The 10,451-nt window shown below is 53.3% G+C and overlaps 1 pseudogene; it reads right to left on the bottom strand.

The window, feature by feature from the left end:
* Window positions 1-1,135: 1,135 nt before the first annotated feature.
* On the bottom strand, window positions 1,136-1,259 carry LOC124527478 (uncharacterized; annotated as a pseudogene).
* Between the last annotated feature and the right edge of the window lie 9,192 nt (window positions 1,260-10,451).

Below are 10,451 nucleotides of genomic sequence, written 5' to 3'. Positions count from 1 at the left end.
CAAAATCATAAGAATTGTTAAATAGAATGGTGGTTGCCAGAGGATGGGGGAAGGGGGATATGGGGACTTGTTCAATGGGTATAAAGTTACAGTTGGGCAAGATAAATGAATTAGAGACTTGCCATACAACAAAGGGCCTATGATTAACAATACGGTGTTGTGCACTTAAAAAATCGTTAGCATGGTAGACCCATGTTAAGTGTTTCCACAACAACAACAAAAAGCAAAGAGATACAAGGAAACTAAACTTTTGGATATATTTATCACCTTGATTGTGGTAGTGATGGTATCTCGGGTGTATTTATGCTGGAACTCATCGAATCATATCATTCAATATGTGTAGTTCTTTGATGTATCAAGTATACCTCAATAAAGCTGAGAAAGAAAGAAAGAAAGAAAGAAAGAAAGAAAGAAAGAAAGAAAGAAAGAAAGAGGAAGGGGAAGGGGAGGGGAAGGGGAGGGGAAGGGAAGGGAAGGGAAGGGAAGGGAAGGGAAGGGAAGGGAAGGGAAGGGAAGGGAAGGGAAGGGAAGGGAAGGGAAGGGAAGGAAGGAAAGGTGGTGTTTTAAGCCACTTCATTTGGGGGTGGTTTGTTACACAGCAACAGCTAACTGATACAGCAGCTAAGGGAAGGAAGATGCAACAAGATCCCTGATCATCACTGTTTCCCCTCCAACCAGACTCACCCACTGCCTCCATAATCTGCTTTGTTCAGCCTGCAAGATACATCTTGGATCTCACTCGTGTGGTTTTCTCTGTGTTGTTGTTGTTTACCCCTTTGCTCCCTCTCTCCTCTGTCCAGTGGGATTAACCCCTCTCCTCCTTTAAGCTCCTTTTAAGCTCTGTAGCTATCTTAATTATTTCTTGGGTCAGTATATGGTCAAGCTCTGTGTGCACCCATCTGCCTCTTCCATTTGTCCACACTGTTACTTTTAGTTCCACATTTTCAATTTAAGAGCTGGTGTAGAGTCAGTTCTCAATCATGATTGCTGAATGAACAAATCAGGGCTTCCCACCTCTGTACCGTTGCCCTCACCTGGCCTCCCTTTGCTTATCAGCATCTTACATTTAATTTCCTCCACGAGATCTTTCCTGGACCCTCTTACCACAGTGACCTCTTATCCTGGAGCTTATTTTATACGTGTGTAAGACTCATTTATTTCAGGTCGTCACGGCGGGAGTATTGGGAAAAGGGTTCAATTAGCAACAATTGCGCCTCGGATAAACCTCGTTGGCTACGATACTGTCACTGCGCAAAGCTACGTAAGACTTCTTTAAAAATTGAAGTTAAAATGCTGTTTAACACACCTGGTCCAGTCGCATAACGCTGCCACTTAGCCTTCACAGCCACCGGGCCACAGGGCTCAGCCCTTCTTCCTACAAGGCCGCCTCTGCTCTTCCCACTGCAGGGAACCCTGCCGTGTAAGGGAGTTGCTGACCTAACCGATCAGAGACCACATCGTTCATTCAGCGTGTCGCCATGTTGCCAGTGTGGGATCCCAGGCTCAATCCTTTCCTCCTGCCTTAGGCCTGGCCCCTGGAGTAAGTCTGCCCCATCCACCTTTTCCTTCCACCAAATAAGCCAGCGATGGATAAGCAGACCACTTGAAGGCTCACACCCCCCTCTCCAGGTACACCTCGGAGAATGGATCCCAAGATTTAGATTTTATAGAGTGGGTAAGGGGGAGAGATGTGGGAGTCCCCACTGGAGACCCAAGTCCCAGTCATATTCTTTATCCAGCTTGCATCCAAGAGCCCTATTGCGGTAAGCAGCTTCTGAGAGGCCCCCGGTGATCTCCACCACTTGGCGTTTGCACTCCGATGTGATCCCCTCCCAGTGAGGACGGTTGCCCCAATGGTGACTTGGTTCCAGCCAGCAGCACATGGCAGAGGTGAGAAGATGCCCCTGATGAGGCTGCGTAAAAGTGTCACATCATCTTGCTAACGGACTCTGCCCTTTGCTGGCTTTGATGACGTAAGCTGCCCTATTGCAGGGGTCCCCGTGACGAGGAACTGAGGGTGACCTTGGGCCAACAGCCGGCAAGGAGCTGAGGCTCTCAGTGTAACCTCATGTGAGTAGCTGAATTCTGCCATCGGCCACGTGAATGAGCCACGCAGACCCTTGCCAGCCAAACCTTCAGATGGGAATTGCAGCCCTTTGATCGCAGCCTCACGAAAGACCGTGAAACAGGGGACCCAGGTAAACCATGCCCCAAATCCTGACCCATAGACACCGTGAGATAATAAACGGGTGCTGTATTAGGCCACGAAGCAATATAAAATCAATACAACCACACTGAGGGTTTGAGGTACCTGCTGAGAAATCAATAAAGCTCTACTTTGATTCCCATTGCATTATTTTGGGGACACTTTCCCTAAGATGGTATGAGGGATACCCTGATGGATATGAGGGATGATAGGGAAGGGAGAATTTGGCCACGCATGGATCCTAATATTTTCAAAATCACTCCCCAGTCTAGGACAGTATTATTAGTATCCCCATTTTAAATTTTTTTTTTCAACGTTTATTTATTTTTGGGACAGAGAGAGACAGAGCATGAACGGGGGAGGGGCAGAGAGAGAGGGAGACACAGAATCGGAAACAGGCTCCAGGCTCCGAGCCATCAGCCCAGAGCCCGACGCGGGGCTCGAACTCACGGACCGCGAGATCGTGACCTGGCTGAAGTCGGACGCTCAACCAACTGCGCCACCCAGGCGCCCCAGTATCCCCATTTTAAAGTTAAGCAAACTCAGGATCACACAGGTTGGTATTTGCTCAAGTTTCTCACTCCTACCAGTCCCCTAACTCCGGATACAGTGCTCCTTCCCCTCCGACATAGCTGCAGCCTGGTACTTACTGTTGCTGCAGGATCTTTAAGCAAAGCTCTGCTTTCATTAATTACGCTGGAAGCAGTCCGAGAGCGGGCGCTCCCTCGGGCATGTTTCTGTTCTCGGTGGCAGCACACAGGTGGCGTGGGGGGTGACACTAAGGCAGAAAGATGCCTGGAGCTGCCCCGGAAGTACCCAACCCGGGCAAGCCTCTCCCGTGCCACCCAGCAGCATCTTTTCTGGGAATATGCTTCAGTAGCCATCCAAATAAAGCAGTTCAGAGCTGAGATGTCTGCGAATATGCAGTGACCCAGCTATTTAACACGGACTGTTTTATGGTATGAATAAAATTGAGTGTTCTGGGAAGTGCCTTTTAAGTGCACGAGGTCTAAGTCCAAGGTTCTAGAAAGCTTTTAGTTTCAATGCAAACTCACGGGAAGGGGGAGGGACACCAGCGTTAAGGAGATGCCCCGCAGAAGGTGAAGAATCCAGACAGCCACGGACAAAGTTCAAAGCCCAAGGGCCAAGGGCAGGGCAGGCATGGTGGCAAGCCAGCAGGAAAACGGTAGGTAACTACAGCTGGCCGGCAGGTGCATTCAACTCGAGACAGGCCGCAGGGGAAAGAGGAAGAACCGGGGCGACAAATGTGAACCTGAAACCAGCCGTGTGCGACTCACTAGGACCGCGGGCAAGTCCCTCTGCCTCTCCGGATGCCGAGGCGCGGCTAGTACAGGCCGCACAGAGCCGCCGTGGGGACGGGCGAGAAGGGGTGGCCTGCGTGTTTCGGGAACCGAAAGGGCTGTTACCTTCCTAGAATACTGGTAATGAGATAACCGAGGTCAGGGAGGGAGGGCAGGGAACACGTGACGCACCTGCCCGATCGGCCCGGGGCTGCGCAGGGAGCCGGGCAGTCGCGTTTTGGGTACTCCAGAACCCCGAACACCACCAGGGCGAGGTGAAACCCCCGGGGTTGGGGCAACGCTGGAGGGATGCTGGGACCGTTAGGATGCCGAAGTTGGGGGGAGGGCCCCCGCAGAGACGGGGCCCAGGCTTCCGGGGGAGGGGACGTCCCCTGGCCGGCGCTGGTGTCTCCGAGGGGAGCAGCGAGGCTGGCCCTGAGCACTGACACAGCCACGCTGGGCATTCGGCTGCTGCCGCGGCCGGAGAGGGCGCTGCCGGTGGGGGGGAGGCATTGCTGGGTGCTGCCCCCCGCCCATCGGCAGGGAAACGGCAGCGAGCAGACCCTTCCTCCCTCTTGCGCCCCTGCTGGCAAATCCTGGCAGGGAGCCAGCGGGCAAGGCAGATCCGGGGTTCCAACGCCCAGCATCGCCCCGCCGAGCGCGGCATACCGGGTTCAGAGCTGGGAGTTGATGGCTTAGTACCTGGCACAGCGGCTGGCGAGCAAAGGTGGGGAAGAGAATGTCTGTGGTAACAGATTTCGTCGAAGGACTTGCCTCTAAGACCAGAATTCTTCCCAAGCTCCAAAGTCCACCTGCGCGCGCGGGAGGAAGAGAATTCCTGCAGGGCCCTGTTCTCTTGGCTCCTGCCCTGTGACGCAAGAGGCGGGCAGAGCCATTTCTGTCCCCTCCCCGGCACGGTGACGGCACCCAGGAGCCAGCCGGGGTGCCGGCAGCCACGGCAGCCAAGGCGACCCTGGGGCGAGTCTCGGGGCCTCCTCCCGGGGCCACGTTGCCAGCTTTGCAAACGTTTAGACAGCTGGGCTGTGAGGAGCACTGGGCAGCTTTAAAAATGGATGTGGGTCATTATTCCTTCATGAGCCACCACAGCCCAACAGCACAAGGCCAAAGGCATGCACGTGGCAGCCGCTGCATGGGTGGGTCTGCTCTGCTGCAGTGCATTTGCGTCTCTGAAAGAAGGTTTAGAGATGGTCCCCCAAACGCTACACACGGCCGGCCACCAGAGCAGGTGCCACGGTGCAACAACGACCGCGGAGGAGGTCAGAGAGAGAGGGAGCCAGAGATCCAAAGCGGGCTCTGCCCTGCTGATGTGGGGCTCGAACTCACCGGCCGGGAGATCGTGTCCTGAGTCCCCGCCACGCTCAGCCGCTCAACAACCGAACTCCACTTTACGCTTTCCCGTCTCCCAACTTCCATTCTTTTCTCTCTCTCTTCTTTTTCCTTGTCGTGCATTCCTGCTTCCCTCAATCCCCTTTTCCCTTTCTTGTGGGTCCAGTCCCTCTCAGTCTGTCTGTTATTCTTCCTCTATCTTTTCTCTATCTGCATGTGGACCTGTCTGTCCACATTTCTCTGCACGTGCATGCACGAGTGCGTGTGTGTCTGTGCGTGCGTGCACGCACGTGTGCGTTTCCCTAGTGCTTTCTACCCCCTCCGGCTTCTCCGCCTCCCTGTGGTCACCACTTTCAGCTCCAGTCTCTCCGGATGGAAGAACGAAGTGCCTTTTCCCCCTGGTAGAGGGGCAGGGGGTAGGGGGGGTAGGGGGTCTCAGTTTTATTTCCTTGCTCCCTCTGCCAATGAGAAGAGAGTGGGGCAAAGACGAGTTCAAGTCAGGACCCGAGTATAGAGTCCCAAGCATGTGCTTCACAATGAAACACAGATGCATAATTCAGTCCAACACATATTTGCCACGTGCCAGGCCACACGCTCACTCATTACTAGGGACTTGAAGACGAATCACATGGGGAGTATGTGCCACGGATCCCACGGTCTGGGGAGGGAAACAGCTCGGCGAAAGATGTTGCAAAGGGGCATCTGAGTCGGGCTGGGGAAGGGGTTAGTCAAGAAAGGCTTCCTGGAGGAGGTCAGGCTGAAGTTTGAAAGACGTGTAGGCGTTAACCAGAGGGAGAAATGAGAAAAGGGCATCCAAGACAGACGGCACAGCGCAAGCAAGAGCATGGGGGCGACCAACCAACACACAAGCAAACAACCCGGCCAGGGTGTGCAGGGCCCCGCACGCAGCACGGGGGCTACTGGACCCAAGAACTGGTGCAGGCGGAAGAGGTGGGAGGCGGCTGCCTGGCGCGAGGCCTCACGAGCCAGGCTGTGGGGATCCCGCCAGCGCCCCTCCCGCTGCCCTCGGCGCTCGGCGCCCCACCGACAGCTGCTTCTTGCGGGCGCCTGCCCTCTGCCTGGGGGCAGCCTCTGGCCGCTGGAGCCCGCTGGCCCCTAGGCAGGGCAGACCACGGTGTCAGATAATTAACACTCCTGGGAGCAAACTCAGCCAAGGACCAGTGGGAGCCTTGGAGAAGAGCTGGCTTCGTCACCCCGTTCGTGGCAATTCGGAGGCCCGTTCTCGGCGTCTCGGGGCCCCTGCGGGATCGGGCTCCCATCCTCCCCGGTGGTCGTCTGCTCACTGGCACACCCCGCATCAGCTAGCTGCCTGCCCTTTCCCATGTCGCATCCACAGCCCCTCCATCTCTCCAGCAAACCCCTGACTCAGACTGTGCAGTCCCCGTGGGCACGAGGGAACCCACTAAGGCCTCTGGGAGGAACGGCAGTCCCACGTGCATTCTCGGAGGACACCCTGGTGACCGGTTTGGAGGGTAGGTAACAGGCCGCTGCAATAACCCGTCCTAGGGATGAGGAGGACCGCCCGGGGGCACCCAGGGCAGGGAGGAGAGTAAGGAAGGGTCAGGTGCAGAACACAGAGAAGAGCTAGGGTTGACGTGCCACAGCCCCTCCTTCGAAGAAGTCAACACGCTTTCATAATGCAGGGTGACGGAAACCGAGAAGGCAAGGTCTGCACCGAGGAGCCCCAGAGCGAGCTGCCTTGCAGAGAGGGGGCCGGGAAGGAGGAAGCACAACCATCCTAGGGGCGGTAATTCCCAGAAGAGCTGCGAAGAGTGAGCTAGATCCCTGCAGGAGGCAGGGGTCGGAGGAATGTGGGGCCAGGCGGGCGTGACCGCTGAGCATCCACGAGCGGCCAGGATGGTTGGGGCATAGAGCAAAGAGTGGGGCGCCCCCGGCGAGGGCAGGAGGCACGTGCCACAGAACCCACTCCCCGGCTGTTCTTGTTCTTCTGAGTCCAAACCCGCCCTGGGCCCTACCTGGGCACAAGCAGGGCTGAGTGAGGGGTGACAGGCAGGGGGTGACAGGCAGGAAGCCACAGGCCCGGCCCCCAGAGAGGCCTAGGAGACGCCACCGGCTGTGCGTGGGAAGGTGTGTAGGTGGCTGCGATGCCAAACCCTCCCCACATCAGACCTCCCACCTCGCCGGTGGAGCCAACTCCGTCCCCCGGTTTGTGGGGATACGGCTGTCAACGGACGTCAGGGAAGTTCCCAGAGCTCTCGATGGAGGTGAGGGCAGCATTCCCAGGAGGAAACCCACAGAGTTTAAAATGTTCAAGCAAACGTACACAACTCCTATCCGCCAAACCCTCCCGCAGGGTGGCTAAAATAGAGCAACACTGATTTATCGATTGGTCTCCCATCATTCCTCCACTCACCCTCTACGGAGGTGACCTAACGGACCGAGATGGCCAGGAAAGGGAAAAGCAAAGAGAAAGCTAGGTGTCAGGTGGATCGGCGTACAGAAAGCATCCCCTGAAAGAAACTCCGTGGGTTCATGGTCTGTCCTCCATTGGTGTTCTGGCAAACGGCTCCTCATGTTTTCACCCGACTTGGAAGGTTTGCTTCTGAGAAGCAAGGAATTCTGAGGAAGGAGGGAACTAGCATCTGTCGACACCTCACTGCCCCACACGGTTGCCAGCTCTACAAAACGGGGCTCATTCCTTTGGTCTCGTAGATAAAGAAACCGTCCCAGAGATTTCAAGAACTTGCTTTCGACCAGTGGCGGCCAGAATTCACACTCACGCCTGGCTGATTCAAGTATTCAATATTGTTGTTTACCTAGAAGGCCATATTTGACTTACTCTGGGGTTAGAACACTCTTGACGGTCTTTCCCACCCTGTTCAAAATGGCCGGTGTAAGGGGGAGCCAAGATGGCAGAAGAGCAGGAAGATTGTTTTGTTTTTTTTTTTTTTTTAACCTCTCACGTCCATGAAATCCAGCCCGACCAACACTAAACCATCCTGCACGCCCAGAAAACTGACCTGAGGATTAACACAACAATCTGCACAACCTGAACCACAGAACTCAGCAGATACGCGGCACGGAGAGGTGAACTGGGGGAGAGAGAAGCCCCGGAGGGCAGGGAGCTGTTTGGGGGGAGGGGGGGAGGGTGGAGATGGGGGCCGGGGGGGGGGGGCGGTGGAGAGTCCGGGGAAAGCACCCCTCCCCAAAAGCAGCTGGAGAGAAGGTGGAAAAGTGGAAACAGCTGCAGGGACTGAACTTAAAAGGGAGAAAGGAGACAGGAGAGGGTTTAAGTTCCATTCAGACTCTAAAAACGGGATCGCAGAGTCTGAAACTCCGCGGCTCGATACCTGGCGGTGCTCTGGTGGGAAGGGCGAGTCCCCAGGAGCAGAGTCGAGTCCGGGGGTCTTCGGGCCACGCGGGAGAGGCGGTTCCCCTGGGAGAGGCGGTTCCCCTGCGAGAGGCGGTTCCCCTGCCGGGAGGACACTGGTAGAGGCTGTGTGCCCTCCCCGCCACAGGCAAAGGTGTCAGCGGACCCCGGAGAACAACCACACCCGCTGGTGCTGGAACAAGGCCGCTGGGGGTGAAGCCTGGCGCCAGATGTGTGTTGTGATTTTCCGGAATCCCTGAGGCGCTGCTGCTACACGATCGCGTCGACTTTTTCTGGGGCGGCTGCAGTTTCTGAGCGGCGGCGGCAGCCCGGTCCCGCGAGGATTCCTGGGTGCGGCCGGCACCGGCCATTGCTCGGGGAGACCCTCTGGCAGAGGCTCTGGGAGGGACAAAGCCGCAATCCCTCAGAAGTGAGGGGTCGGGAGACACAGCCGCGTCTGAGATCAAACTCAGCAGGGAGGTGCCGCCTGGCAACCTGACGGCTTGGTCATGGACAGTATAAAAGTGGGGAGTGGACGGAAGCCGGAGACAAATGACACGTGCGCGATTGCAGGTCGCAGAGAGCAGAGTTCCGCTACTAGAGTCTTGAGTAGCTGGGCGACACCATTTTCACCGCTCCGCGCATGCGCGTACACACCTACAAGCGCCACAACAACCCACCGGAGTAAATGAGGCAGCGCCATCTAGTGGAGAACGGAGCTGTTACACTAAGCCCCGCCCAACAGGGCCAACTTCGCGCTTCAAGGAACACAAGTCTCTCCACCTGCTTGGTGCGCGGACTATAAAGCGCTTCGTAGTTTGACTTCTAGAGGAAAACAATGTAATCTCAATCGTACTTCAGTCTATTCACTGATCCATCTATTCAATTTTTTTTCTTTTTCCTTTCTTTTCTTTTTCTTGAATACAGAAAGAGAAAAATTTTATTTTTATTTTCCATTTTTATTAAAAATATTTATCTTTTTTTCTACTATATTTTTTACTTTTTGGTAACTTTTTCAAGTTCCATTTTACCCCCATCATGTGGTTTTATTCTATTTCATTGTATTCATTTTCTCAAATTTTCAAATGTTATCTGTTTTCCCCCTTTTTTCTCTAATCTATCAAGCTCCTTTCAATAACCAGACCAAAACACACCTAGAATCTAGCATCATTTATTTCATTTTTGTGTGTGTGTGTTGGTTTTAATTTTTTAATTTTAATTTTTTTACCTTATCAATTCCTTTTCTCCCTTCAAAATGATGAAATGGAGGAATTCGCCCCAAAAGAAAGAGCAGGAAGAAACAACAGCCAGGGACTTAACCAACACAGATACAAGCAAGATGTCTGAACCACAATTTAGAATCACAATAATAAGAATACTAGCTGTGGTTGAAAATAGATTAGAATCCCTCTCTGCAGAGATAAAAGAAGTTAAAAACTAGTCAGGATGAAATAAAAAATGCTATAACTGAGACGCAATCTCGAATGGATGCCAGAGTGGCAAGGATTGATGAGGCAGAACAGTGAATCAGCAATATAGGGGACAAACTTATGGAGAATAATGAAGCAGAAAAAAAGAGGCAGACTAAGGCAAACGAGCACAATTTAACAATTAGAGAAATCAGTGACTTGTTAAAAAGGAACAACATTAGAATCATAGAGGTCCCAGAAGATGAAGAGAGAGAAAAAGCAGTAGAAGGGTTATGTGAGCAAATTATAGCAGAAAACGTTCCTAACCTGGGGAAAGACACAGACATCAGAATCCAGGAAGCACAGAGGACTCCCACAAGATTCAACAAGAACAGACAATCAGCAAGGCATATCGTAGTCATATTCACAAAATACTCAGGCAAGGAAAGAATCCTGAAAGCAGCAAGGGAAAAAAAGTCATTAACCTACAAGGGAAGACAGATCATGTTTGCAACAGACGTATCCACAGAAACTTGGCAGGCCAGAAAGGAATGGCAGGATATAGTCAATGTGCTGAATTGGAAAAATATGCAGCCAGGCTCTCATTCAAAATGGAAGGAGATACTAAAAGTTTCCCAGACAAACAAAAATTAAAGGAGTTTGTGACCACTAAACCAGCCCTGCAAGAAATTTTAAGGGGGACTCTCTGAGGGGAGAAAAGATGAAAAACAACAACAACAAAAAGTCCAAAGGCAGCAAAGACTAGAAAGGACTAGAGAACACCACCAGAAACTCCAACTCTACAAGAAACGTAATGACAATAAACTCATATCTTT

The sequence above is a fragment of the Lynx rufus genome, unplaced genomic scaffold, assembly GCF_022079265.1.
Source record: "Lynx rufus isolate CCGP_SWC_20201006 ecotype Redwood Valley unplaced genomic scaffold, mLynRuf1.p SCAF_5, whole genome shotgun sequence".
In the NCBI taxonomy this organism is placed as follows: Eukaryota; Metazoa; Chordata; class Mammalia; order Carnivora; family Felidae; genus Lynx; species Lynx rufus.
The sequence above is the reverse complement of the archived record's forward strand: the minus strand, read 5'-3'. Positions and strand labels throughout refer to the sequence as shown.